This window comes from Bubalus bubalis, chromosome 19, assembly GCF_019923935.1.
Source record: "Bubalus bubalis isolate 160015118507 breed Murrah chromosome 19, NDDB_SH_1, whole genome shotgun sequence".
NCBI classification, from domain to species: domain Eukaryota; kingdom Metazoa; phylum Chordata; class Mammalia; order Artiodactyla; family Bovidae; genus Bubalus; species Bubalus bubalis.
Window position 1 is genome coordinate 5781 of NC_059175.1, and position 24891 is coordinate 30671.

The 24891-nt window shown below is 40.1% G+C and overlaps 3 pseudogenes; 2 read left to right on the plus strand and 1 right to left on the minus strand.

The window, feature by feature from the left end:
• Positions 1-872: 872 nt before the first annotated feature.
• On the minus strand, positions 873-991 carry LOC123329537 (annotated as a pseudogene).
• A 3957-nt stretch (positions 992-4948) lies between these two features.
• LOC123330660 lies at positions 4949-10763 on the plus strand (annotated as a pseudogene).
• Positions 10764-23001: 12238 nt separating this feature from the next.
• LOC123329376 lies at positions 23002-24188 on the plus strand (annotated as a pseudogene).
• Positions 24189-24891: the final 703 nt, after the last annotated feature.

The following is a 24891-nucleotide window of genomic DNA, read 5'->3' on the forward strand; positions in this document are numbered from 1 at the left end:
GAACCTTAGTACATTCAAGAAATGAAAAATGCCCTATGGGATGGAACCAAAAGAGTGCAGAGGGCATTCCAGTGAAAAGAAATCAGAGAAGAAAGTGGGGACCAAGCAATGAAGGGATTTGGTCATATCTTCACTATGATGGGAAAATACAAGAGCAGTTGGAGCAGGGAGGTGATAGAACTGCATCTGCATTTTAAAAAGGTCATCTTGCTCCACATCAGTCATGATTGGACAGACTCAACTCCAAACTACAACGAGGTACCACTTCACATTAGTCAGAATGATCCTCATGGAAAAGTCTGTAGATAACAAATGCTGGAGAGGATGTGGAGAAAAGGGAACTCGCCTCCACCGTTAGTAGGAATGTGAGTTGGTAGAGCCACTATGGAAAAGAGTATGGAGGTTCCTGAAGGATCTAAACCTAGAAGTACCATATGATTCAGCAGTCCCACTCCCAGGCACATATCCACCAAAAGTATAACTGAACAAGATACATGCACCATCTGTGCACATATATCTGTGTGTGCACGCAGATGCGCGCGAGCTCGGGCGTTCGCCTGCAAGGATGGGGGGGTGGGGGTGGGGGTGGGGCTGGGGGTAGGGCTGGGGCTGGGGCTGGGGCTGGGGCTGGAGCTGGTGCAGCCTCCCGGGGATTGCCTGAGGCACGCCAAGGGAGCCCCAGACGGAGACCCGCGGGACGGTCCTCTGGTTTCCTGGAAGCCAAATGCAGAGGGGCTCGCGGGCCGCGCGGAGGCACCCCAGGTCTGCAGCGGGAGTCGGTGCCCTGGCCACCCACCCCCAGGAGGGGTTGGGGTCCGGGAGCCCAAGAGTTGGGACGTGGGGGCGGGGGCTAAAGGAGAGGGAAGGCAAAGAGCCTACAGCACCCGGTATTCCCAGGCGGTCTCCCATCCAAGTAAGAACCAGGCCCGACCCTGCTTAGCTTCCGAGATCAGACGAGATCGGGCGCCTTCAGGCCCATACGGCCGGAGAGGGACGCGGCTGCCGCCGGGCGCCCTAAGAGCCCTGCGCTGCGCCTCCCTTTCGCTCTGACCTGCCGGTCAGCCATTCCGACTACAAGTAATTTTACTCCTTCCCCTTTCTCTCCCTGCTTTCTGAGAGTCTCTCTCCTTCCATACTCGATGGTGTAATGAATGGATGCCTTAGATCATTTTCCCTCAACATTTTTTTCTCTTTATTTTTACATTGATTTCTATGAATTCATCTTCAAGTTTATGGATTATTTCTGCCAGCATCTCATATGTGCTATTGAACCTATCAATTTTTCATTTCAATTATTTTCGTTTTCAAATCCAGAATTTATGTTAGTTTCCTTTAAAAAAAATAATTTGTAGCTCTTCATTGGGTCTCTCTGTTTGTTGACTTAGTATCATACTGTCATCTAATTCTTCAAACATGGTTCCATTATTTCATTTTGTAGTTATCATTATTTTGATATTTTATCTTTTGACCTTCATACTGAATTTATAAGTGATATACTTATATGAGTTATCAGTGGTATGTTATACAAATGCTTTACTCACCACCATTACCACATTAGAGTTTTCTGATTTTAACTGTATACTTACCTGTCCCAGCAGGTTGATAAAGAGTCCAAGCCTAAAGCCCCTTTAAGGAGGAGGCAAGCTTGCTTGCTTTTTCACATTCTTTGGCCTAAGACAAGTAGGCATTGTAGGGAGCAGTATCTCAGGTTCAAGGACATTCCTCTTTTTGAGCTTTGGATGTATGCTATAGGAAAGGGTCTGGGCAAAACGCTCACATCCTTGAGATGTTTTTTGTCTATTCTCAGAGGCTAGTTGAGACGTATATATGGCCCCACTTAAATTAGTGAGCCCCTTCTGATGTCTGTGTCAGAAGCTTTTTCTGTCACCTTCACTTTAAATAAAATATACACAAAGCTCTGAGTGACTGAGACTGTCTTTGGCCCCAGAGTAATATCTTCTTCTTCAGACACCATGAATCCAGTGGCATCGGTCACCGTTGACTGCTAGGTTATCATCTTGGGGGCTTGTCCAAGATCTTCAAGACAAGGTAAGAACACTCAGAGTTGAGATTCTTTTGCTCGTTTACTGTGGTCTCTACTTTACTACGGAGAAGGCAATGGCACCCCACTCCAGTACTCTTGCCTGGAAAATCCCATGGGCGGAGGAGCCTGGTAGGCTGCAGTCCATGGGGTCGCTAAGAGTTGGACACGACTGAGTGACTTCACTTTCCCTTTTCACTTTCCTGCATTGGAGAAGGAAAGGGCAATCCACTACAGTACTCTTGCCTGGAGAATCCCAGGGGCGGGGGAGCCTGGTGGGCTGCCAACTCTGGGGTCTCACAGAGTCGGACACGACTGAAGCAACTTAGCAGCAGCAGCAGCAGCAGCAGCAGCAGCTACTTTACTAAATCAGAAGCATGTGGACTGAACTTCTTTTCCCCAGTCAGCTTTTCCTGGTCCCTCTGACCATTTCATATCTGCTTGGGGAATTAAAGTTATTAACCTCGTGTGCCGGATTGTAGACTTTCAAGGGACTTGCAATCCATGCTGTTATTGTGCTTTTCTAGCAAGGCCCCCATTCCAAGTTTTACAGGACACTGCAGACAGGAGCACTTTAGGGAGCGAGCTGGAGCTCTAGCTCCAGGGACATCTCTCAGACTGGAAATCACCATCCTGACCCCACAGACACACAGGCAAGTTCTTGTCGTGGCTATGCCTCTGGACTATATGGATTGAGGCATTGCTGGTGAGCATGAGATTCCTGAGGACACAGATTGGGACACCCCAGATTTGGGCAGATTGAAAGTGCATTGGGCTTCTTCCCTTAGTAGCGCTAGCTCTTAGCAGAGCAGACGAAGCCCTCCAGTGGCTCTTGTCTCAACTCCTTAGGTATTCTTTTTGTACAGTCTGAGGGACAGGAATCAAAAGGATGATGTTGGCACTCCATGCATATGAAGGATTAGTTTTTCCTCGCAGGCGGGCCCTCCATCGCCTCCTTTGTTATTAAATAGACTCGTGTGGCCACTCTCAGGAGGATGTCTTGGGTTTTCTGTTCATCCCTTTATGACTTGCCACTTATACTGTTATGAGGAATGTGCGCAGGTACACAGAAGTTGGGTGCTTCCCCTAGTGGTCTTGGCTCGGCGAGCATCCGGAAAACTACTCTGTTCCACCCCAGGTGGTGCCGGAATAAAAGGGAAATCAAACCAAGGTTTTAATGGTGAGGACCTGGACATCAATCTGGGATGCCATCAGGTCTAACCCTGGTGCATCTCCACCATGCCTGGGTGGTAGAATGAGGGGGGGTGGGAGTAGGACACCTTCACCTGTAAGAGACAGGTTAGCTCTGGCCAGGGAAGGAAGCTTAGGTGGAAAATCAGTCTCCAACCCCGTCTAGAGCAGGGGCAGACACCTCTGGTAGAAAAAAGCCATGGCACTGGGCACTGCTTTTTTCTCTCTTACAGATGGGGCCTAACAGTCCAGAACCACCACCCCCCCTTGAATAATATCTTGAAAAACTGGGATAATTTTGATCCTCAAGGCCTAAAAATCCCTTATATATGGGGTTTCTTTGCTTTAAGAGACGACCTCACCTGCCCAGAGAGATAATCCCTGCTGGGACATCTTCTCGATCAGTCTACCCCTGTCATCAGAGCCAATTTGAGCACTCTCTGGTTTAAATTTTAGCTATGAAGCTATGACTACATGAAGGAGAAATGACATTTTGAACCCTGAATGGCCATGTGTATTCTTTAGACTCCGGAGAAAACTAGGTAAAATGGAATCTTTTTGAAATTGCAAAACTGGTTCCTTTTGCACATGTAATTACTAAAAGTTTGACTTGTGAAAATACTCTTTTGGGGAGCTCTGATCCTGCCTGAGAAACAGAAACATGCCTGGGGAAAAACCTGAGTTAACTCTTATCATGTCCTTGAGATACACAGCCCACTCGATCCGGGACTCCAGCCATGAGCTGGAACTCAAGCCAAGAAAATAAAAGGGACAAAGAGACAATTTAAATTTCAGGTGGAAAACTGTGAGGTTTCTGTCTGTCCAGATTTGTGTGTGTCTCGGTGTATGTCTCCATCCTTGGAAAAAATTGCTAAAGGCTAAGTGGTTCAATGAGCTCTAATTAATTGGCCTAAAGAGAAGTAAGTGCTTACAAATCAAACAATTCTAAATTCAAGGAAATTAAAGTAAATGAATTCGAGGCTTGTGTGAACTGGGAAATAATCATTATTGTATTGATACATGATACTGATGTTTGTTTATTGATCTAATTAACAGAGACATTGTGCAGATACTTTTATAAATGATATAACTTTGGGTGATTTATCCTTACCAATCGACAGAATGATGATGTAAAGTACAAGTCATGGTTTCTGAAGAAAAGTAAGATGTGTGTTTTTAATAAAAAGTAATAAGGAATGGAATTACATTCTATTAAGGAAAAGCAAAGGAAGTCTAAACGTACAGGTGGCTGTCCTCTAAGTGGACAAATGAAGTGACGAATACAGAAAGTGCAAAAAGGTGTGTTGCAAGTGAAAGAAGAGTTTTGTGCATGCTACAAGTTTGTTAAGACATTAAACTGCCTTTGAAGTCTTATTGTGACTATGACTAAGTGAATAACTATTGTTTCACAGTGAATATAAGCTGTTACCAAACTGGAATTTGGTTTTCTCTCACTGATTAAAAGAACAAAGTTTTCTTGGAATGTGGCTTTTGATAACAGACTACAGCACATATGAACACAGCTCATTCTGCTTCTACAAAAGTTAACGCCTCTTCAGGGAATTTAAAATGGATTAAAAATGGCCATAAACCAAAGGGTTGGGGCTATGAGAGGTCCAACGTGGCCACTTGGCTTTTCCTGGCTCCCTGACAAACCTCATTTTTATTTGATAATGCCTTTCCTGGCTTCAGAATTAATATCTCAGAATAGAAAAAATGGTTAAAAGGTGCTTTCCACAATCTCCAGTGATCAGGGCACCCACTTTGCTGGACAGGTCATACAGACATTCACAAAAGCTTCATGAGTTTCTTCGAGACTACTGCTTTCACTGATGTCCTTGGCCATTGGGCAAGGACAGCAGAACAAAGGGATCAATTGCATGGGATGGAGTAGACTGCTAAATATGACCGCAATTTTCACGACTTTTTGTCTGACATATTGTTGATTTTTACTCTGTGTTTTCAGATATAAAGAAGCACTTCTCCTCGAGTTACTGGTCATTTAAAACAATCTAGTGATTTACTCCTACGGGTAAAATTATACCTTTTTTCTCTCTGCCTCATCCCTCCAGAAGCTGGAGACACTTGGGTTCTGAACAGCCTTATCAGGTAAATAAAAAGACTGTCTCCCGACATATACAGAAATCTCAACGTATACTGGGGAGCTCTAAAAGAAAAATCCACCTAACTGATGTCAGGCCTATGGCATCTATTATGTTTCACTGAATATTAAGTTCCAGTTTTTTAAGTTAAGGTCTGTATTTACTAAGACGCACTCCTGAGATAGTTCCTTGTGGTTATGTTACATTGCTAAGAGGTTTAATTAAGTTGTTAAAAAGGACATTCTGAGTTTGTTTCTAAAGCTTATCTCAATAACCAGTCTTTGAATCAAGATCAGATGCTCAGGATCTACAACCAGGATATCAACAGCAAGCTATAGTCATTTAGCAAACTAAGTCAGATGACATGGAGATGTCACTGGGCTACACCTACTAGAAGTTCTTGACTTAACTTCTTACTTATGATTCTACTATTACTGCTATCGTTTTCTATATTGCCTGTTTCAAGAAGTGTTGTTCCTTACATTATCAAGTGTGTGACTGAGCCACTAAGTGAGTCACTGTATGACTTAGCTGGAAAAAGAAGAGAAGTGAAAAGCAAAGGAGATAAGGAAAGATATAAGCCTCTGAATGCAGAGTTCCAAAGAACAGCAAGGAGAGATAAGCAAGCCTTCCTCAGCGATCAATGCAAAGAAATAGAGGAAAACAACAGAATGGGAAAGACTAGAGATCTCTTCAAGAAAATTAGAGATACCAAGGGGACATTTCATGCAAAGATGGGCTCGATAAAGGACAGAAATGGTATGGACCTAACAGAAGCAGCAGATATTAAGAAGAGGGGGCAAGAATACACAGAAGAACTGTGCAGAAAAGATCTTCACGACCCAGATAATCACGACGGTGTGATCACTGACCTAGAGCCAGACATGCTGGAATGTGAAGTCAAGTGGGCCTTAGAAAGCATCACTACGAACAAAGCTAGTGGAGGTGATGGAATTCCAGAGGAGCTGTTTCAAATCCTGAAAGATGATGCTGTGAAAGTGCTGCACTCAATATGCCAGCAAATTTGGAAAACTCAGCAGTGGCCACAGGACTGGAAAAGGTCAGTTTTCATTCCAATCCCAAAGAAAGCAATGCCAAAGAATGCTCAGACTACCGCACAATTGCACTCATCTCACATGCTAGTAAAGTAATGCTCAAAATTCTCCAAGCCAGGCTTCAGCGATACACGAACCGTGAACTTCCAGATGTTCAAGCTGGTTTTAGAAAAGGCAGAGGAACCAGAGATCAAATTGCCAACATCTGCTGGATCATGGAAAAAGCAAGAGAGTTCCAGAAAAACATCTATTTCTGCTTTATTGACGATGCCAAAGCCTTTGACTGCATGGATCACAATAAACTGTATAAAATTCTGAAAGAGATGGGAATACCAGAACACCTGACCTGCCTCTTGAGAAATCTGTATGCAGGTCAGGAAGCAACAGTTAGAACTGGACATGGGAAAACAGACTGGGTCCAAATAGGAAAAGGAGTACGTCAAGGCTGTATATTGTCACCCTGCTTATTTAATTTCTATGCAGAATACATCATGAGAAACGCTGGACTGGAAGAAACACAAGCTGGAATCAAGATTGCCGGGATAATATCAATAACCTCAGATATGCAGATGACACCACCCTTATGGCAGAAAGTGAAGAGGAACTCAAAAGCCTCTTGATGAAAGTGAAAGTGGAGAGTGAAAAACTTGGCTTAAAGCTCGACACGCAGAAAACGAAGATCACGGCATCTGGTCCCATCGCTTCATGGGAACTAGATGGGGAAATAGTGGAAACAGTATCAGACTTTATTTTGGGGGGCTCCAAAATCACTGCAGATGGTGACTGCAGCCATGAAATTAAAAGACGCTTACTCCTTGGAAGAAAAGTTATGAACAACCTAGATAGCATATTCAAAAGCAGAGACATTACTTTGCCAACAAAGGTTCATCTAGTCAAGGCTATGGTTTTTCCTGTGGTCATGTATGGATGTGAGAGTTGGACTGTGAAGAAGGCTGAGGCCGAAGAATTGATGCTTTTGAACTGTGGTGTTGGAGAAGACTCTTGAGAGTCCCTTGGACTGCAAGGAGATCCAACCAGTCCATTCTGAAGGAGATCAGCCCTGGGATTTCTTTGGAAGGAATGATGCTGAAGCTGAAACTCCAGTACTTTGGCCACCTCATGCGAAGAGTTGACTCATTGGAAAAGACTCTGATGCTGGGAGGGATTGGGGGCAGGAGGAGAAGGGGACGACAGAGGATGAGATGGCTGGCTGGCATCACTGACTCGATGGATGTGAGTCTGAGTGAACTCCGGGAGTTGGTGATGGACAGGGAGGCCTGGCATGCTGCGATTCATGGGGTCACAAAGAGTCCGGACATGACTGAGCGACTGAACTGAACTGAACTGAAGCATTTGAGCATGATTTTAAGCTAAGATTGAATGAAAATTAGTCCTGAAGGATGGCTGTAGGTAGGCTAAATAAAGATAGCTGCTGAGTAATGGGTGGTAGCTAGCAATTAAGATGGGAGTGTATTTTGAAGAATATGTTCATTTTGCCCTGATTACATTTTTCACAGCCTTAACCTTGGATGGAAAAGAAATCATCGAGATACAGACAGGACAGGGAAAAATGAACAAAACAAAGCTCATGCCTTGATGGCTTGAGACATTAATGAAAATGTGCAGCTAAGAAGGAAACATTAGAAAATAATTAAGTAAGAAAAAGATTTCCTCCGTGTATGCATTTTTTATACTTCTTAGTCACTATTTGCACCATTTCAGACTTGGTAAAATTATATGCAATGCTACATTGTAGAATATTTTGAGGTCAAATATTTCAAATTGAAAGTAAACATGAAAAACAGCATTAGAAATACAAGAGAAGAAACTAAATTTGGTGGGGGCCATTTATTACATGTGAAATTAAAGTCTTAAATGTTTTAGAAAATAATTAAAGTTGGACTTCCCTGATAGCTCAGCTGGTAAAGAATCTGCCTGCAATGCATGGGACCCCAGTTCGATTCCTGGGTCAGGGAAGATCTGCTGGAGAAGGCATAGGCTACCCACTCAAGTATTTCTGGTCTTCCCTTGTGACTCAGCTGGTAAAGAATCTGCCTGTAATGTGGGAGACCTGGGTCCAATCCCTGGGTTGGGAAGATCCCCTGGAGAAGGGAATGGCTACCCACTCCAGTATTCTAAACTAAATTTGGTGTGTGTGTGGGGGGGCATTTATTGCATGTAAAATTAAAGTCTTAAATGTTTTAGAAAATAATTCACTAATTTAAGTTATATTTTATACATAATTGTGTAGTAAAAACAAATTCTTATAATACAGTTATATTCTATAGGTAAGGTTTCAGAGAGCTTAACTTGTCAGAGACATATTAATAAGTGACTGAGGTTAAATTTGAAGGCAAGTTGACTTGATTACAGAGTCTAGAATGTTAACAAGACATCATTCATATTCTCTAGGAGATACAATATGTGACCTTTTACCAAGGTTTGGCCAGTTGGTGAAATCATTAAGGGAAGGTAAACCTGAGGCTTCTCTGATGAGGTGTGTGCTGGATCTCTCAGTTGTGTGACTGGCGACTCCATGGACTGTAGCCCTCCAGGCTCCTCTGTCCATCAGATTTCACCAGCAAGGATACTGGAGTGGGTTGCCAGTTCTTTCCCCTGGGGATATTCCTGACCCAGGGATTGAACTCATGTCCCTTGCATCTCCTGCACTATCAGGAGGATTCTTTACCACCGCACTACCTGAGAAGCCTCTCTCTGATCGGAGAGCACTAAGGAAAAGTGAGAGAAAAACAGGACATCTTGAGCAGTTAGAATGGCCTGAACAAACATAAGAATTTGCAAGCGCAATCAACAAGTTCAATTAAATGAAGCTAAAGAAAGGAATTCTCCATGTGGAGAAAAGGGAGACAGAGCTGGGAGAAATTCAAACAAGGACATATTCTGAGTCACCGTGACACTCAGTTCTTCCCAGTCCATCCTCTCCTTGCCCCTCCATCAGAAGCTGACTTGCACTCTCCACACCTGTAGACACACAGTACACCATTTTGGCTCCAACTGTGTCTTATTCATATTCCTGGGAAATCCCAGACTTCACCACAGCAGACCATTCCCCTGTCCAGGCTGGGGAAAAAAAAAATACCCTCTATTTCCGTCATGTCTGGTTGCTTAGGGTGAACTCTGGTTTTCTCTGGCAGAAACCATAGTAATGGACGAGAAAAATCAGAATCACCTTCATCCTCTCAGGCTTCTCAGAATACCCACAGCTCCAGGTGCCCCTATTCTTGGTTTCCTTCACTGTCTATACAGTCTTTGTGGTGGGGAACCTGGGTATGATTGTGACCATCAGAATCAATCCCAAACTTCACACCCCCATGTAATTCTTTCTCAGCCATCTCTCCTTTCTTGATTTTTGTTACTCTTCTATAACCACACCCAAACTCTTAGAGATCTTGGTTGTGGACACAAGGACTATCTCCTACATGAGTTGCATGCTGCAGTTCTTCTTTTGTTGCACACTTGTAATTACGGAGATGTTCATGTTAGCAGTGATGGCCTATGACCGGTTTGTGGATGTTTGTAACCCCCTGCTCTACACAGTTGCTGTGCCTCCTAAGCTCTGCAGCCTCCTGGTCACTGGAACCTACACGTGGGGTGGAACGTGGTCCTTGACAATCACATGTTCTCTTTTGGAGCTGTCCTTCTATGGTTCTAACGTCATACATCACTTTGGCTGTGAGCATTCTGCAATCGGCTCTGCCTCTTGCTCTGACTCTTACTTCAGTCAGATGACATGTTTTATCATTTCTACTCTCAATAAGGTGTGTCGCCTCCTGATTATTCTCGCCTTCTATGTTTTCATAATTGTCACATCATCAAGATGCCTTCAGCCGGTGGACTCTGAAAAGCCTATTCCACCTGTGCCTCCCACCTGACTGCCATCACCATTTTCCATGGGGTCATCCTTCTTCTCTACTGGGTACCCAACTCCAGAAGCTCATGGCTCTTCATCAAAGTAGCCACTGTGCTTTTCACAGTAGTGATCCCCATGCTAAATCCCCTATCTACAGCCTTAGAAATAATGATGTGAAGGAGACCATCAGAAAATTAGTCAACACCAAAATGTTTTCTCACCTAATGTAATTTTGAATGAGACGAGAGATAGAGGAGAGCACTTTCTTAAATGTACTTTACACACTGTATGATGGTTATTACATTTTTCTTCAAATGTGTGCTTATTCGCTGATTAGTGTGATCTTTGAGACCCCTTCTCTGTCCATGGGGAATCTCCAGGGAAGAATACTGGAGTGAGTTGCCATGCTCTCTTCCAGGGGATCTTCACAAGCCATGGATGGAACTCATGTCTCCTGAAGTGCATGTTGATTCTTTAGTGACTGATACACAATGGGATACAATCTCTTGTATATTATATTATATATATATATATCATATGATATATATATCATATATATCATATGATATATATATATATAATATAATATCATATGATATATATGTGATTTTTATAATGTGATTTTTAAACTGCAATGTGATTTTAAAATATCAACTTCAGTTTAAAAGAAAAAAATAAAATTATGTTTATGTCTCACTTTAAGAGTGTTGGAGAGGGAGAGGGTGGGAAGATTTGGGAGAATGGCATTGAAACATGTGTAATATCATGTATGAAACGAGTTGCCAGCCCAGGTTCAATGCACGATACTGGATGCTTGGGGCTGGTGCACTGGGACGACCCAGAGGGATGGTGTGGGGAGGGAGGAGGGAGGAGGGTTCAGGATGGGGAGCACATGTATACCTGCGGCGGATTCATTTTGATGTTTGGCAAAACTAATACAGTGTTTCAGGTTTAAAAATAAAATTAAAAAAAAGAGTGTTATAGGCTAAATAATGATCATCTAACACTGTCCATGGGCTTCCCTGGTGGCTCAGATGGTAAAGAATCCCCCCTGCAATATGGGAGACCTGGGTTCTTTCCCTGAGTAGGGAAGATCACCTACAGGAGGGCATGACGACCCAACCAGTATTCTTGCCTGGAAAATCCCCATGAACAGAGGAGCCTGGTGAGCTACAGTCCATGGGGTCACAAAGAGTCGGATAAGACTGAGTGACTAAGCACAGCACAGCAAAAGGCTGTCCACATCCTAAAATCCTCAAAATTTGCAAATGATTTCTGTTCCATGTCTTCTTTCTTTTTTTTTTTCTCTTCCTTTCATTTCTTTTCTCTTTTTCTCACTCTCAAATTATGAAATGTGATAAATAGACAAGTAATTCTGTATAATAATCCTGTATGTTGCTTTCTCCAAGAAATTAAAGACATATCAGCTCTTTACAGCATTTCTGTAAGCATTTTTCTAGTCACTGTGCCTCTCTGATGCCTCTAGGAGCAAACTTCATTGCTGTGTTCAAAACTTTTTCTTCTAAACAGAGAATAGGTTCAGTTCAGTTCAGTTGCTCAGTTGTGTTTGACTCTTTGCGACCCCATGAATCGCAGCATGCCAGGCCTCCCTGTCCATCACCATCCCCCAGAGTTCACTCAGACTCACATCCATTGAGTCAGTGATGCCATCCAGCCATCTCATCCTTTGTCGTCCCCTTCTCCTCCTGCCCCCAATCCCTCCCAGCATCAGAGTCTTTTCCAATGAGTCAACTCTTCGCATGAGGTGGCTAAAGTACTGGAGTTTCAGCTTCAGCATCATTCCTTCCAAAGAAATCCCAGGGCTGATCTCCTTCAGAATGGACTGGTTGGATCTCCTTGCAGTCCAAGGGACTCTCAAGAGTCTTCTCCAACACCACAGATCAAAAGCATCAATTCTTCAGCGCTCAGCTTTCTTCACAGTCCAACTCTCACATCCATACGTGACCACAGGAAAAACCATAGCGTTGACTAGACGGACCTTTGTGGGCAAAGTAATGCCTCTGCTTTTCAATATGCTATCTCGGTTGGTCATAACTTTTATGAGAGTTAAAATTTAACTTTGTTGCTTTTGAAATTTGTATTATTAAAATTTTAGAGTATATTCCCTTATGTCTGGCTTATTTGGCTCAGCATTTTTTTTCAAAAGAATTTTTAAGTGACTGACTGTAACAGTAGTTCCATTTTTGTTGCTGAAGAATGTTCCACAAAATAAATATATTGATATGATAATATGTTTATTCATACTTCTACTACAAATGGAATTTGGCTATTTCCTCTTCTTCATTGAAGTATTATTTATTTACAGTGTTATAATAATTTTAGATGCACAACACAGTGATTCATTATGTTTTTAGACTATATGCTATTAAAACTTAGTGTCTCAGTGGATAAAGAACCTGTCTGCAATGCAGGTGATGCCAGAGATATGGGTTTGATTCCTGGGTGGGGAAGATCCCTTGGAGGAGGGCATGGCAACCCAATCCCATGGGCAGAGGAGCCTGGTGGGCTACAGTCCATGGGGTCACAAAGAGTTGGACACAACTGAAGTGACTGAGCACAGCACAGCACACAAAGGATAATAGCTAGAACTTACGGCGCTAGGCAGCAGCATCCTTGTAGCTTATCTATTTTATACAGAGTGTTTTGTAGACTTTATACTCCTAAATTTCCCCTCCTTCTTTCTTTATAAAGTCTGCAAATAACAATTTTTGGAGAGAATTAGAAGAAAGAGAAACCTTGTGCATTGTGGGTGAGAAAGTAAATTGGTAGAGCCAATTGCATACTGCATAGAAAACAGTATGGAGTTTTGCACACACACACACACACACACACACACACAAGCTAAAACTAGAACTACCATATGAGCCAGCAATTTCACTCCTGGTTATTTCACCCTTTCTGTCTTTAATGGAAATGCTGCATGCACATTCTTACACAAGTATGTGCTGCATTGCACACAAGCACTCACTGGGTGAGGTATGCCCTGTCTCTGAATGTTCTGCATCAAAGGTGCTTGTTTCTGATCTTTTGCTAGGTGCCATCAAACAATTTTCCAAAATAGATGTATTAGTTTAAATTCCAACTATATTGCATGTGGGTTCTAATTATTGTCCATTCTTGCCAATATTTAATACTGTCATAGCAGACATTTTAGTATTTTGAGGTTGGTGGATGAGTAGGGGTACTTCATTTTGGTTATGAATTCAATTCCACTTTACTAATGTGGTTGAATCCCTATAATTTAGTTATTAGTCATTTGACTTGTCTTACTTCTTTATGAAGGTCCTATTCAGGTTTTTTTTACCTATTTTTTTATTAGGTTGTTAATATTTTATTATTAAATATGTATTTCATTATGCATTCTAAATAAAAGTCCTTTGATGTACGTATCATGAATATTTTCTCCTAGATCGTGGCTTGTCTATTCACTTGGTTGGTGATGTATTTAGGTGCACACATTTCCTTATGTTTAATGAATTAATGTTTATCAAACTGTTTCTTTACACAGTGAAGTGCTTTTAATATCTTATTTAATATTCACTTCTTATCTCCAAAATAACAAAGATATTATCATACTTTATGTGCCAAATTATCACAAATTTCATACAGTATTATATTTTCTATTCTACTTCCTCTATTTTCAATTCAGGGTTTTATTTTCTCTTTTTACATTGATTTTTATATTTATTTCAAACTGAAAGTAAATTTTGATGGGGCATGACTATAATCTAATTTTATATTTTGACTTACTGGTGTATATTTACCCCAGAAATACTTATTGAAAAATGTACTCATTTTAACACTGCTTTGTGGTGCCAGAATATTCATAAAGTAAATATCAGTATATCTATACTTCTGTTCCTAGACTTTCTGTATGCTTCTAGCTGTTTTATAATCAGAACTACCCTTAACTAATAGGCTTTAACATCAAGTTGAGCAACTCTTAAAAAGTTACTTTTTATCTTGCAGAGTGTTTAAGATATTCTTTATTTTTACCTTTTAAAGCAAACTTTAGAATTATTCTTGTTTAGATTTAGTGTAGAAAAACAGTAGAATTGTAGATCTATTTGCAAAGAATGATAAGTTTGCATCCTCAAGTCTTCCAAATCATAAGCATGCTACATTATTATGTTAATTTAGATCTACTTCATGTTTTACAATATAAGATATATCATATTTTTATAAAGTTGTTACATATATTTTTAAATTAATCTGGATGTGTGATTATTTTTCATACTATTTTAAATGTCATTTGTAAAATGTTTATTGTTTTTCAATTAGGATTCAATGCATTTTGGCAACTCTAACAATATTTTTTAATAATTTTATAATTTATTTGTAGATTACTTTTGATTTTCAGCATGCATATCATACAATCTCTAGTTAAACATTTTCTGGATATGTTGTTTCCAATGTTATTCTTTTTATTTTTTTCTTGTGTTTGGTTAACTAGCTGAAAACATTAGTACAATTTTGAATAAACAGTAAAAGTGGGTACCCTTGACTTCCTCATCTAACAAGGAAACATTTCATGCTTAAAATGTTAAACAAAGTTATCTCACATATTTGTTTTGTATGTGTCTGTTTGTTATATTTTGTTTTTTAGTGAGTGAATGTTGAATTTATCAAGTTAATTTTCCTCATTTTAACTCCTTTAATATTTTGATATGGTAACTTGTATTTTAAAAAATTTTCTAATATCAAAATATGTGTTTTTTCCTAAGAAAATTACTATAATTATATATTTGCCTTTTTATTAGTTGATTGGTTTAATGTGTCAATATTTTATGTATAATTTAAAATTCTGTGATCATTAGTAAGATTATTCTGTAATTTTCTTTTATTGTCCTTGTTAGTTTTTGCCATCAAGATTATATTTTTCTCTCAAAACAAAAATGATGAGAGTCTTCTTATTCAATTCAGTGAATATTATGTAGAAATGAAAACGAGAGTGTGATTGGGAGAAACACAAGGACAGTATCATATCAAAAAAAAAACTATAAGTTAATTGCTATTCAGTTCAGTTCAGTCGCTCAGTCATGTTCAATTCTTTGTGATCCCATGGGCTGTAGCACGACAGGCACCCCTGTCCATCACCAAATCCAAGAGTTTACTCAAACTCCTGTCCATTGAGTCGGTGATGCCATCCAACCATCTCATTCTCTGTCATCCCCTTCTCCCACCTTCAGTCTTTCCCAGCATGAGGGTCTTTTCAAGTGAGTCAGCTCTTCACATCAGGTGGCCAAAGTATTGGAGTTTCAGCTTCAACACCAGTCCTTCCAATGAATATCCAGGATTGATTTCCTTTAGGATGAACTGGTTGGATCTCCTTGCAGTCCAAGGGACTCTCAAGAGTCTTCTCCAACACCAGAGTTCAAAAGCATCAATTCTTTGGTGCTCAGATTTATTTATAGTCCATACATAACCACTGGAAAAACCATAACTTTGACTAGACTGACCTTTGTTGACAAAGTAATGTCTCTGCTTTTCAATATACTGTCTAGGTTGGTCATAACTTATCTTCCAAGGAATAGGATCTTTTAATTTCATGGCTGCAATCACCATCTGCAGTGACTTTGGAGCCCCAACCCCCCAAAAAAGAAAAGTCTGCCACTGTTTCCACTGTTTCCCCATCTATTTGCCATGAAGTGATGGGATTGGATGCCATGATCTTTGTTTTCTGAATGTTGAGCTTTAAGCCAACTTTTTCACTCTCCACTTTCACTTTCATCAAGAGGCTCTTTAGTTCATCTTCCCTTTCTGCCATAAGGGTGGTGTCATCTGCATATCTGAGGCTATTGATATTCCTGGCAGTCTTTATTACAGCCTGTGCTTCATCCAGCCCAGCCTTTATCATGATGTACTCTCCATGTAAGTTAAATAAGCAGGGTGACAATATACAGCCTTGACGTACTACTTTTCCTATTTGGAACCAGTTTGTTGTTCCATGTCCAGTTCTAACTGTTGCTTCCTGACCTGCATACAGATTTCTCAAAATACAGGTCAGGTGGTCTTGTATTCCCATCTCTTTCAGAATTTTCCACAGTTTATTGTGATCCACACAGTCAAAGCCTTTGGCATAGTCAATAAATCATAAATAAATGCTTCTCTGGGAGTCTCTTACTTTTTTGATGATCCAGAAGATGTTGGCAATTGGATCTCTGGTTCCTCTGCCTTTTCTAAAATCAGCTTGAACATCTGGAAGTTCGCGGTTCACGTATTGCTGAAGCCTGGCTTGGAGAATTTTGAGCATTACTTTACTAGCGTGTGAGATGAGTGCAATTGTGTGGTAGTTTGAGCATTCTTTGGCATTGCCTTTCTTTGGGATTGGAATGAAAACTGACCTCTTCCAGTCCTGTGGTCACTGCTGAGTTTTCCAAATTTCCTGGCATGTTGAGCGTAGAACTTTCTAAGCATCATCTTTTAAGATTTGAAATAGCCTCAACTGGAATCCCATCACCTCCACTAGCTTTGTTTGTAGTGATGGTTCCTTAGGCCCACTTGACTTTGCATTCCAGAATGTCTAGTTCTAGGTGAGTGATCACGCCATCGTGATTATCTGGGTCCTGAAGATCTTTTTTGGACAGTTCTTCTGTGTATTCTTGCCACCTCTTCTAAATATCTTCTGCTTCTATTAGGTCCATACCATTTCTGTCCTTTCTTGAGCCCATCTTTGCATGAAATGTTCCCTTGGTATCTCTAATTTTCTTGAAGAGATCTCTAGTCTTTCTCATTCTATTGTTTTCCTCTATTTCTTTGCACTGATCACTGAGGAAGTCTTTCTTATCTCTCCTTGCTATTCTTTGGAACTCTGCATTCAAATGGGTATATCTTTCCTTTTCTCTTTGCTTTTTGCTTCTCTTCTTTTCACAGCTATTTGTAAGGCCTCCTCAGAGAGCCATTTTGCATTTTTGCATTTTTTTCTTGGGGATGGTCTTGATCCCTGTCTCCTGTACAATGTCATGAACCTCCGTCCATAGTTCATCAGGCACTCTATCTATCAGATCTAGTCCCTAAATCTATTTCTCACTTCCACTGTATAGTCGTAAGGGATTTGATTTAGGTTTTACCTGAGTGGTCTACTTTCTTCAATTTAAATCTGACTTTAGCAATACAGAGTTCATGATCTGAGCCACAGTCAGCCCCAGTCTTGATTTTGCTGACTGTATAGAGCTTCTGCATCTTTGACTGCAAAGAATATCATCAATCTGATTTTGGTGTTTACCATCTGGTGATGTCCATGTGTAGAGTCTTCTCTTGTGTTGTTTGAAGACAGTGTTTGCTATGATCAGTGCGTTCTTTGGCAGAACTCTATTGACCTTTGCCCTGCTTCATTCTGTACTCCAAGGCCAGTTACTGTACTCCAAGCAATTACTGTACTTTAAGCGATTACTTCAGTAATGGCTGTTACTGGTGTGCTTAGTCACTCATTTGTGTCTGAGTCTTTGCAACCCCAGAGACTGTAGCCCACCAGGATCCTTTGTCCATGGTATTCTCTAGGCAAGAATACTGGAGTGGCTTGCAGTGCCCTCCTCCATGGGCTCTTCCTAACCCAGGGATTGGACCCAGTTCTTCCACATTGCAGGCAGATTCTTTATGTCTGAGCCACCAGGGAACCTAATAGTGGAGGAGGCCCTAAAGCAACTGTGATTTTTATTATCTATTTATGCAAAGAAAATATTGTGTTCGAACCCTGACTTCACATACCAATTTTCTGGACCAGGAAATTAGATTTATTGTGTCTTGCTTACTTCTTTGTGAAATGTGTATATTTGGTTAGTCAAAAAGTTTGTTCTGGCTTTTCTGTAACATGTTATGGAAAAACTGGAATGAGCTTTCATGGCCAGCCCAACATTATTAGGAAATTGTAAGTTTGCATTCACTGATTAGTTGTTATTTAGTTAATAATAAGTTTAAAAAACATAGCTTCAGTTCAGTTCAGTTCAGTTGCTCAGTCGTGTCCGACTCTTTGCGACCCCATGAATCACAGCACACCAGGCCTCCCTGTCCATCACCAACTCCCAGAGTTCACTCAGACTCACGTCCAACAAGTCAGTGATGCCATCCAGCCATCATCATCCTCTGTTGTCCCCTTCTCCTCCTGCCCCCAATCCCTCCCAGCATTGCTTACTACTCCCCAAAACTACCCCTCAACCTGGCCCCAACACACTGACAGTCACAGACACTAAAAGCAAAGTCTGGCAAATGTTGTAGCAAAATGATGCAAAGTGGGGATACTGAGAGCTACTTATTTCATTTACACTTTTTCAGTTCAGAATTGATAGTATGTTGGCATAAAGCAGAGCTGTTTGTAGTATTGGAGATACAATAAAATGGGACTACTAATGTGAATGATAATTTAAAAAATAAGTTGCAAAGATATTTCAGTTTTCATCACACCTCACTGTACATTGTTAGTAGGAATGCAAAATGTTGCAGCTGCTGTGGAAAATGGTATAGAGGTTCTTTATTAAGTTGAAAATTGAACTGTACATGATCCAGAAATCCTGCTTATGGGTATTATCCTAAAAATTTGAGGTCAAGCTTTTAAAAATATGTTAGTGTTCCCACACTCACTGTAGAACCATTCACAATAGCCAGGGAGTGGAAACCACTGAAATATCTATGGACAGATAGTTGGATAAAAGAATGCGGTGCATATGTGAACAGTAGAATACAACCTGACCTTTAAAAATAAGAAAATTGTGTAATATGTGACTACATGGATGAAACTTGAGGACATTATGCTAAATGAAAATGTCAGCCATAGAAAGACAAATACTGCAGGATTCCACTTATGTGATATATCGGAATCAAGGAGTGGAATAATAGCTACCAGAGGCTAGTGGAGAGGGAAGCAGAAATTTACAAGTCAATGGTCAAGAAGTTTCAGTTTAGCAAGACACACACAGCTGTACTGTACAAAACTCTATGTGTAGTCAGCAGTACTGTATTATACACTTAAAAATATCTTAAGAGGGTAGATCTCATATTGTGTTATTACCACAGTAAAATAGAATTTAAGAGAGAATTAAAGGTACATTATGACGACTAAAATTTAAATTTAATTTGATTCCATCCGGTTTGTTTTTTCCCACTAATACACTCTTTTCTTTCTGAGATGTAATCCGGGTGCAGCATTGGATTAGTTTTCACATCTCCTCAGTATCCTCTGGTCTGAAACAGTTTTTCACTCCTTTCTTGTTTTTTCTTGACTTTGACAATTCTAAGGAATATTGGTGAGGTATCCTGAAGAATGTTTCCGGATATGGGTTTACCTAATGATTCTCTCACATTAAACTGGGATTGTAGATTTTCAGTATGGTTTTATCACAGAAGTGAAGCTTTTCTCAGAACATTGTATCAGGGTGAATGATATCCACATTACATCACTGGCGAAGACCATCTTTATCTTTTGCCTAAGGCAGAGCTGGCCAAATTTCTCTACTCTAAACTTGAATGCTGGATTTGAAATGCAGTTAATAACAATTATTTCTATATTTTTTCCATATTTCAAAGTCTATATTTTATGTTTATTCGATGATACCTATTATTTTAAAAGTTCAATATCAAAAAAGTAATTCATGGGATAGATGTGGTGGTGTAATTATCTTTAATGATTTAGCAGAAAATCCATCCACTAAAATGACACAAGAGACAGTGTTTCACCTAATTAAATGGCTTGTGGTCCACTGAGTAATACTCCAATTACAATTCTGTGTACTTCATATATTCATGGTCATGGGGGAAATATAAGACCCCAGGGTTTGGCAGCATTTAGACTGTGAATTCAGCTTTTAAATTTTTCTTTGTATTTGTTAATATTTCTAATGTTCCTGGAAATAAAATGACATTTTACTGGCATGCTCATTGAAATATACTGCCATTTTTGCAAGCCAAAAGTCTTTTAATATCTTAAAGAATGTTTGAATACTGAGAAGAAATATACTGGAGGTTCATTAATCCTAAAAAGAAATCCTTAGTAAATTAATCAAGAACATCTGGTTTCATATCAGTTCATGTTTCTTTCTGTATCTTGCAAATTAAGTGGAAAAGATGGAGCTACCACTCATACAGATTATTCCACAAACTATAGATGATCCCTTTCTATGATCAGAAACATTTTAATTTGCACTAATAGGGCATGAAGTGGTTTTCACAATTAAGATCTGTATTACCGAAAGTGGCAGCAGTGAGCAACAGGGAAATTGCAAAGATGCAGAGAATTCTGTAATTCCATAAACCTAGTTCCAATATGCGGAGAAGGCAATGACACCCCACTCCAGTACTCTTGCCTGGAAAATCCCCTGGTGGGCTGCCGTCTATGGGGTCGCACAGAGTTGGACACGACTGAATCGACTTGGCAGCAGCAGCAGTTCCAATTTGAATACAAACCTACCATTAATCCACTGATTTTCTGCAAAATCATTTGAAATTGCTAACGTTGAATACCAAATCAATTTTTCAGTCTCTTTGGTTATTGATATGAGTATTGCATCAGTAAACTAAAACAGTGGTTCCAGTCTTCCTAATATACCAGGGTGTTGCTAATATTTTCAAATGTTGAAGGAAAGCCATTTGTTAAAATAGCCTGAATAATAATGGATATTTACAAAGTATCTGCCCAGTCCCTCTTGCTATTGGAAAAAATATTCTGATGACATATTATTTATGTCTAGAGTTGTTTGTAGTGGATATCAACTAGGCCTTCATGGAGCTGAGTCTGTAGCCTGACACTTGATTTGGACAAAACAAAGATGAAGCAGACCATCCATCTAATTTTACTGAAGTTTTATGTCTATATCTGAGGGCCATTCATTTTAAGGCATTGCAGCTCTTGCTTCCCCATCTTCTCCAAGTTTGCCTCCTCATAACAGAGGTTTACTCATTGGTAGAGAAAATTTGTAATTTTCACTATATCTTGAATGCATTTTGTATAAAATTATTGTTGGTAAATATAATAATTAATTATATATAATTATATATAATTTATAAATATAAATTATATCATTTGTTTCTCATAACATTATATATACTTTATATTATATATTTAATTATATATTCGTGGCTGAGACAGTAAAGAATCTGTCTTCAGTAAACCGGGGTTTGATCTCTGAGTTGGGAAGATCCCCTGGAGAAGGCAATGGCAATCCACTCCAGTATTTTTACCTGGAGAATCACATGGACAGAGAAACCTGATGAGCTACAGTCCATGGTTTTTCAAAGAGTCAGACACGAGAAAGCAACTAACACTCACTTATAATTTTAGATGTATATAAAAAATGTTTAGCTGCTAAGTCATACTGGAGTGGGTTGCCATCTCCTTCTCCAGGGGAATCTTCCCGACCTAGGGATTGAACTCAGGTCTCCTGCATTGCAGGGGGATTATTTACTGACTCAGCCACCAGAGAGGCCCACAGCAGTACTGGGGTGGGTTGCCATTTCCTTCTCCAGGGAATCTTCCCCACCCAGGAATTGAACCTGTGTCTCCTGTGTCTCCTACATTGAAGGTGTATTCTTTACCATTAAGCCACTATGGAAGCCTTATATATTAAAATAGATGATCTAAAATCACATTTACAAATAATTAATATAAGTTAATTAGATTAAATTAATGAATGAGTCAATGTTAAGCAAAATGTCAATATAAAAACCCAAAAATTATCCCAGGAGGCAGTATAACCTTAATGGAGGTTTTGATGGAAGGTACATGATTATTTCATGAATAAGATTCTATAATTAATTTAAGCACAAGATGAAAGGCATAAACTAGTTACAACTTAAGATTTATGCCAATTCACAAACTTTTAATTTGTCAATTAAAAGTCAATTCTTTAATATGACTAGAATATGAAAAAATTATACTGAGATTTATACGGCACCTTTTACACACCATGTGATCTCCTTGATCCTTAGTGTAACTGTTAGAACCATAACAAAGTACTCTGCTTCTTTTTGGCATCTCAAAATTTTGAGATTTACACTTTCTTTTGTGTTCCAAATTTATATTTTAGTTGTATATTGAAAATACTAAGGGCTAAATTTTAAACGATAGCATGAATAGTCTGTATTTTAGTGGTTCTCATAATTTATCATGCATCAGAAATCACCTGGAGGCCTGGATAAATCACAAATTGTGGGCTACTTTCCAGAGTTTTTGATTCAGGAAGTTGGAGACAGGGCTTGAGAATTTGCATCCCTAACATATTCTTAGGCGTCCCTGCTGCTGCTGGTTTGAGGACCATATCTGGAGAATATATACCAGCTCCCCCAGAGACATATGAAGCTTCTGCCTTCTCTGTTTCTCTTCTGTATTCATTTCTATTTTTCAGGAATAATGTTTGGTCCTTTGTTCAACAGGAATCATCCTGCTAACAGAAGGAAATCAGAGTATCATACCCACATTAATTCTCCTGGGTTTTTCAGAATATCCAGAACTCTGGGTCCCACTTTTCCTTGTTTTCTTGTCTATCTACACAGCCACTGTGGTGGGGAATTTGCAAGTCACTTCAGTCGTGTCCGACTCTGTGCAACCCCATAGACGGCAGCCCACCAGGCTCCCCCGTCCCTGGGATTCTCCAGGCAAGAACACTGGAGTGGGTTGCCATTTCCTTCTCCAGTGCATGAAAGTGAAAAGGGAAAGTGAAGTCGCTCAGTCGTGTCCAACTCTTAGCATCCCCATGGACTGCAGCCTACCAGGCTCCTCCGTCCATGGGATTTTCCAGGCAGGAGTACTGGAGTGGGTTGCCATTGCCTTCTCCAGTGGTGGGGAATTTAGGTATGATCATAATCATCAAGGTCAATTCAAAACTCCACACGATCATGTACTTTTTCCTTAGTCACTTGTCCTTTGTCAATTTCTGTTTTTCTACTGTCAGTCAGTCAGTCAGTCAGTTCAGTCACTCACTCATGTCTGACTCTTTGCGACCCCATGAATCACAGCATGCCAGGCCTCCCTGTCCATCACCAACTCCTGGAGTTCACTCAGACTCACGTCCATCGAGTCGGTGATGCCATCCAGCCATCTCATCCTCTGTTGTCCCCTTCTCCTCCTGCCCCCAATCCCTCCCAGCATCACAGTCTTTCCAATGAGTCAACTCTTCGCAAGAGGTGGCCAAAGTACTGGAGTTTCAGCTTTAGCATCATTCCTTCCAAAGAAATCCCAGGGCTGATCTCCTTCAGAATGGACTGGTTGGATCACACCCAAACTGTTGGAGAATTTGATTGTGGAGGACAGAACCATCTCTTTCTCTGGTTGCATTGCGCACTTTTGTTTTGCTTGCCTGTTTGGTGTAGCAGAAACATTCATGTTAGCAGCAATGGCCTATGACCGCGTTGTGGCAGTCTGAAACCCCTTGCTCTATGCCACTGCAATGTCTCCGAAGCGCTGTGCTCTCTTGGTGGCTGGTTCTTACTCATGGGGTGTAGTGTGCTCCATGACACACATATTTTCTTCTTGCATTATCCTATTGCAAGTCTAGCACCATAATTTTATCTGTGACCACTCTGTAATTGTTTCTGTCTCCTGCTCAGATCCCTATATCAGTCAGATGTTATGTTCTGTTATTGCCATGTTCAATGAGGCGAGCAGCCTGGTGATTATTCTGATGTCCTATATATTCATTTTTATCACTGTTATGGGGATGCCTTCTGCAAGTGGGCGCTGGAAAACCTTCTCCACCTGTGCTTCCCATCTGACAGCCATCAGCATCTTCCATGGAACCATCCTTCTCCTTTACTGCATTCCTAACCCCAAAACTTCTTGGCTCACAGTCAAAGTGACTTCTGTGTTTTACACAGTAGTGATTCCTATGCTGAACCCCTTGATCTACAGCTTGAGGAACAACGAAGTAAAAAATACATTCACAAGATTAGTTTTCACAAAACCACTTTGTCCCTCCACATAATATTTTTAAATTCATTATTTTATTTCTGAAAAAAAATTGATATCCTATGCTACAGATTGTTCAGTTCTTGTGGTGTAATTGATGATTCAAATCTTTTGATAAATATAAAGCTTTAAGTTAGTATATCTATGGCAGGATAGCATTTTATTGATGATTATTGATATTTGCATACCTCAGTGTTTAGTAAAATAGCTGTAAACCATATGTAAACCAAAATTTTTTTTAATGACTGCTTTTTGTAGTATTTATAAATTATTTTTGAGTGAATTCAATTGTATTAAAAGTTTATGGGTATATGATGAAATAAGCTATTTTTCCTGCTTTGGACAGTTGGCATATACCTCATAAGAAAAATGATTAAGGAGAAAGTTCAAGCTTCCTGCAAAGAAGGCATAAACTGTTTATGATGTCCTCTCCAAAACACTAGTCTGGGAAAATTAAAGACAGGAGGGCAACACAGACTCCAAGAACTAATCAATCAAACACACAGTAACGATAAAATGACCAATTTTATTGAGTGACCAATCAACAACACAATTATTCAAATCATACAATGACCAAGTATTGTCTTAGACTAAAGTGTTTAGGCACACATGACAGCAATCTGTCCTTCACTATATCACAGTTTGCTCATACTCATGTCCATCAAGTCAGTGAAGCTATCCAACTATCTCATTCTCTGTTGCCCACTTCTCTGCCTGCC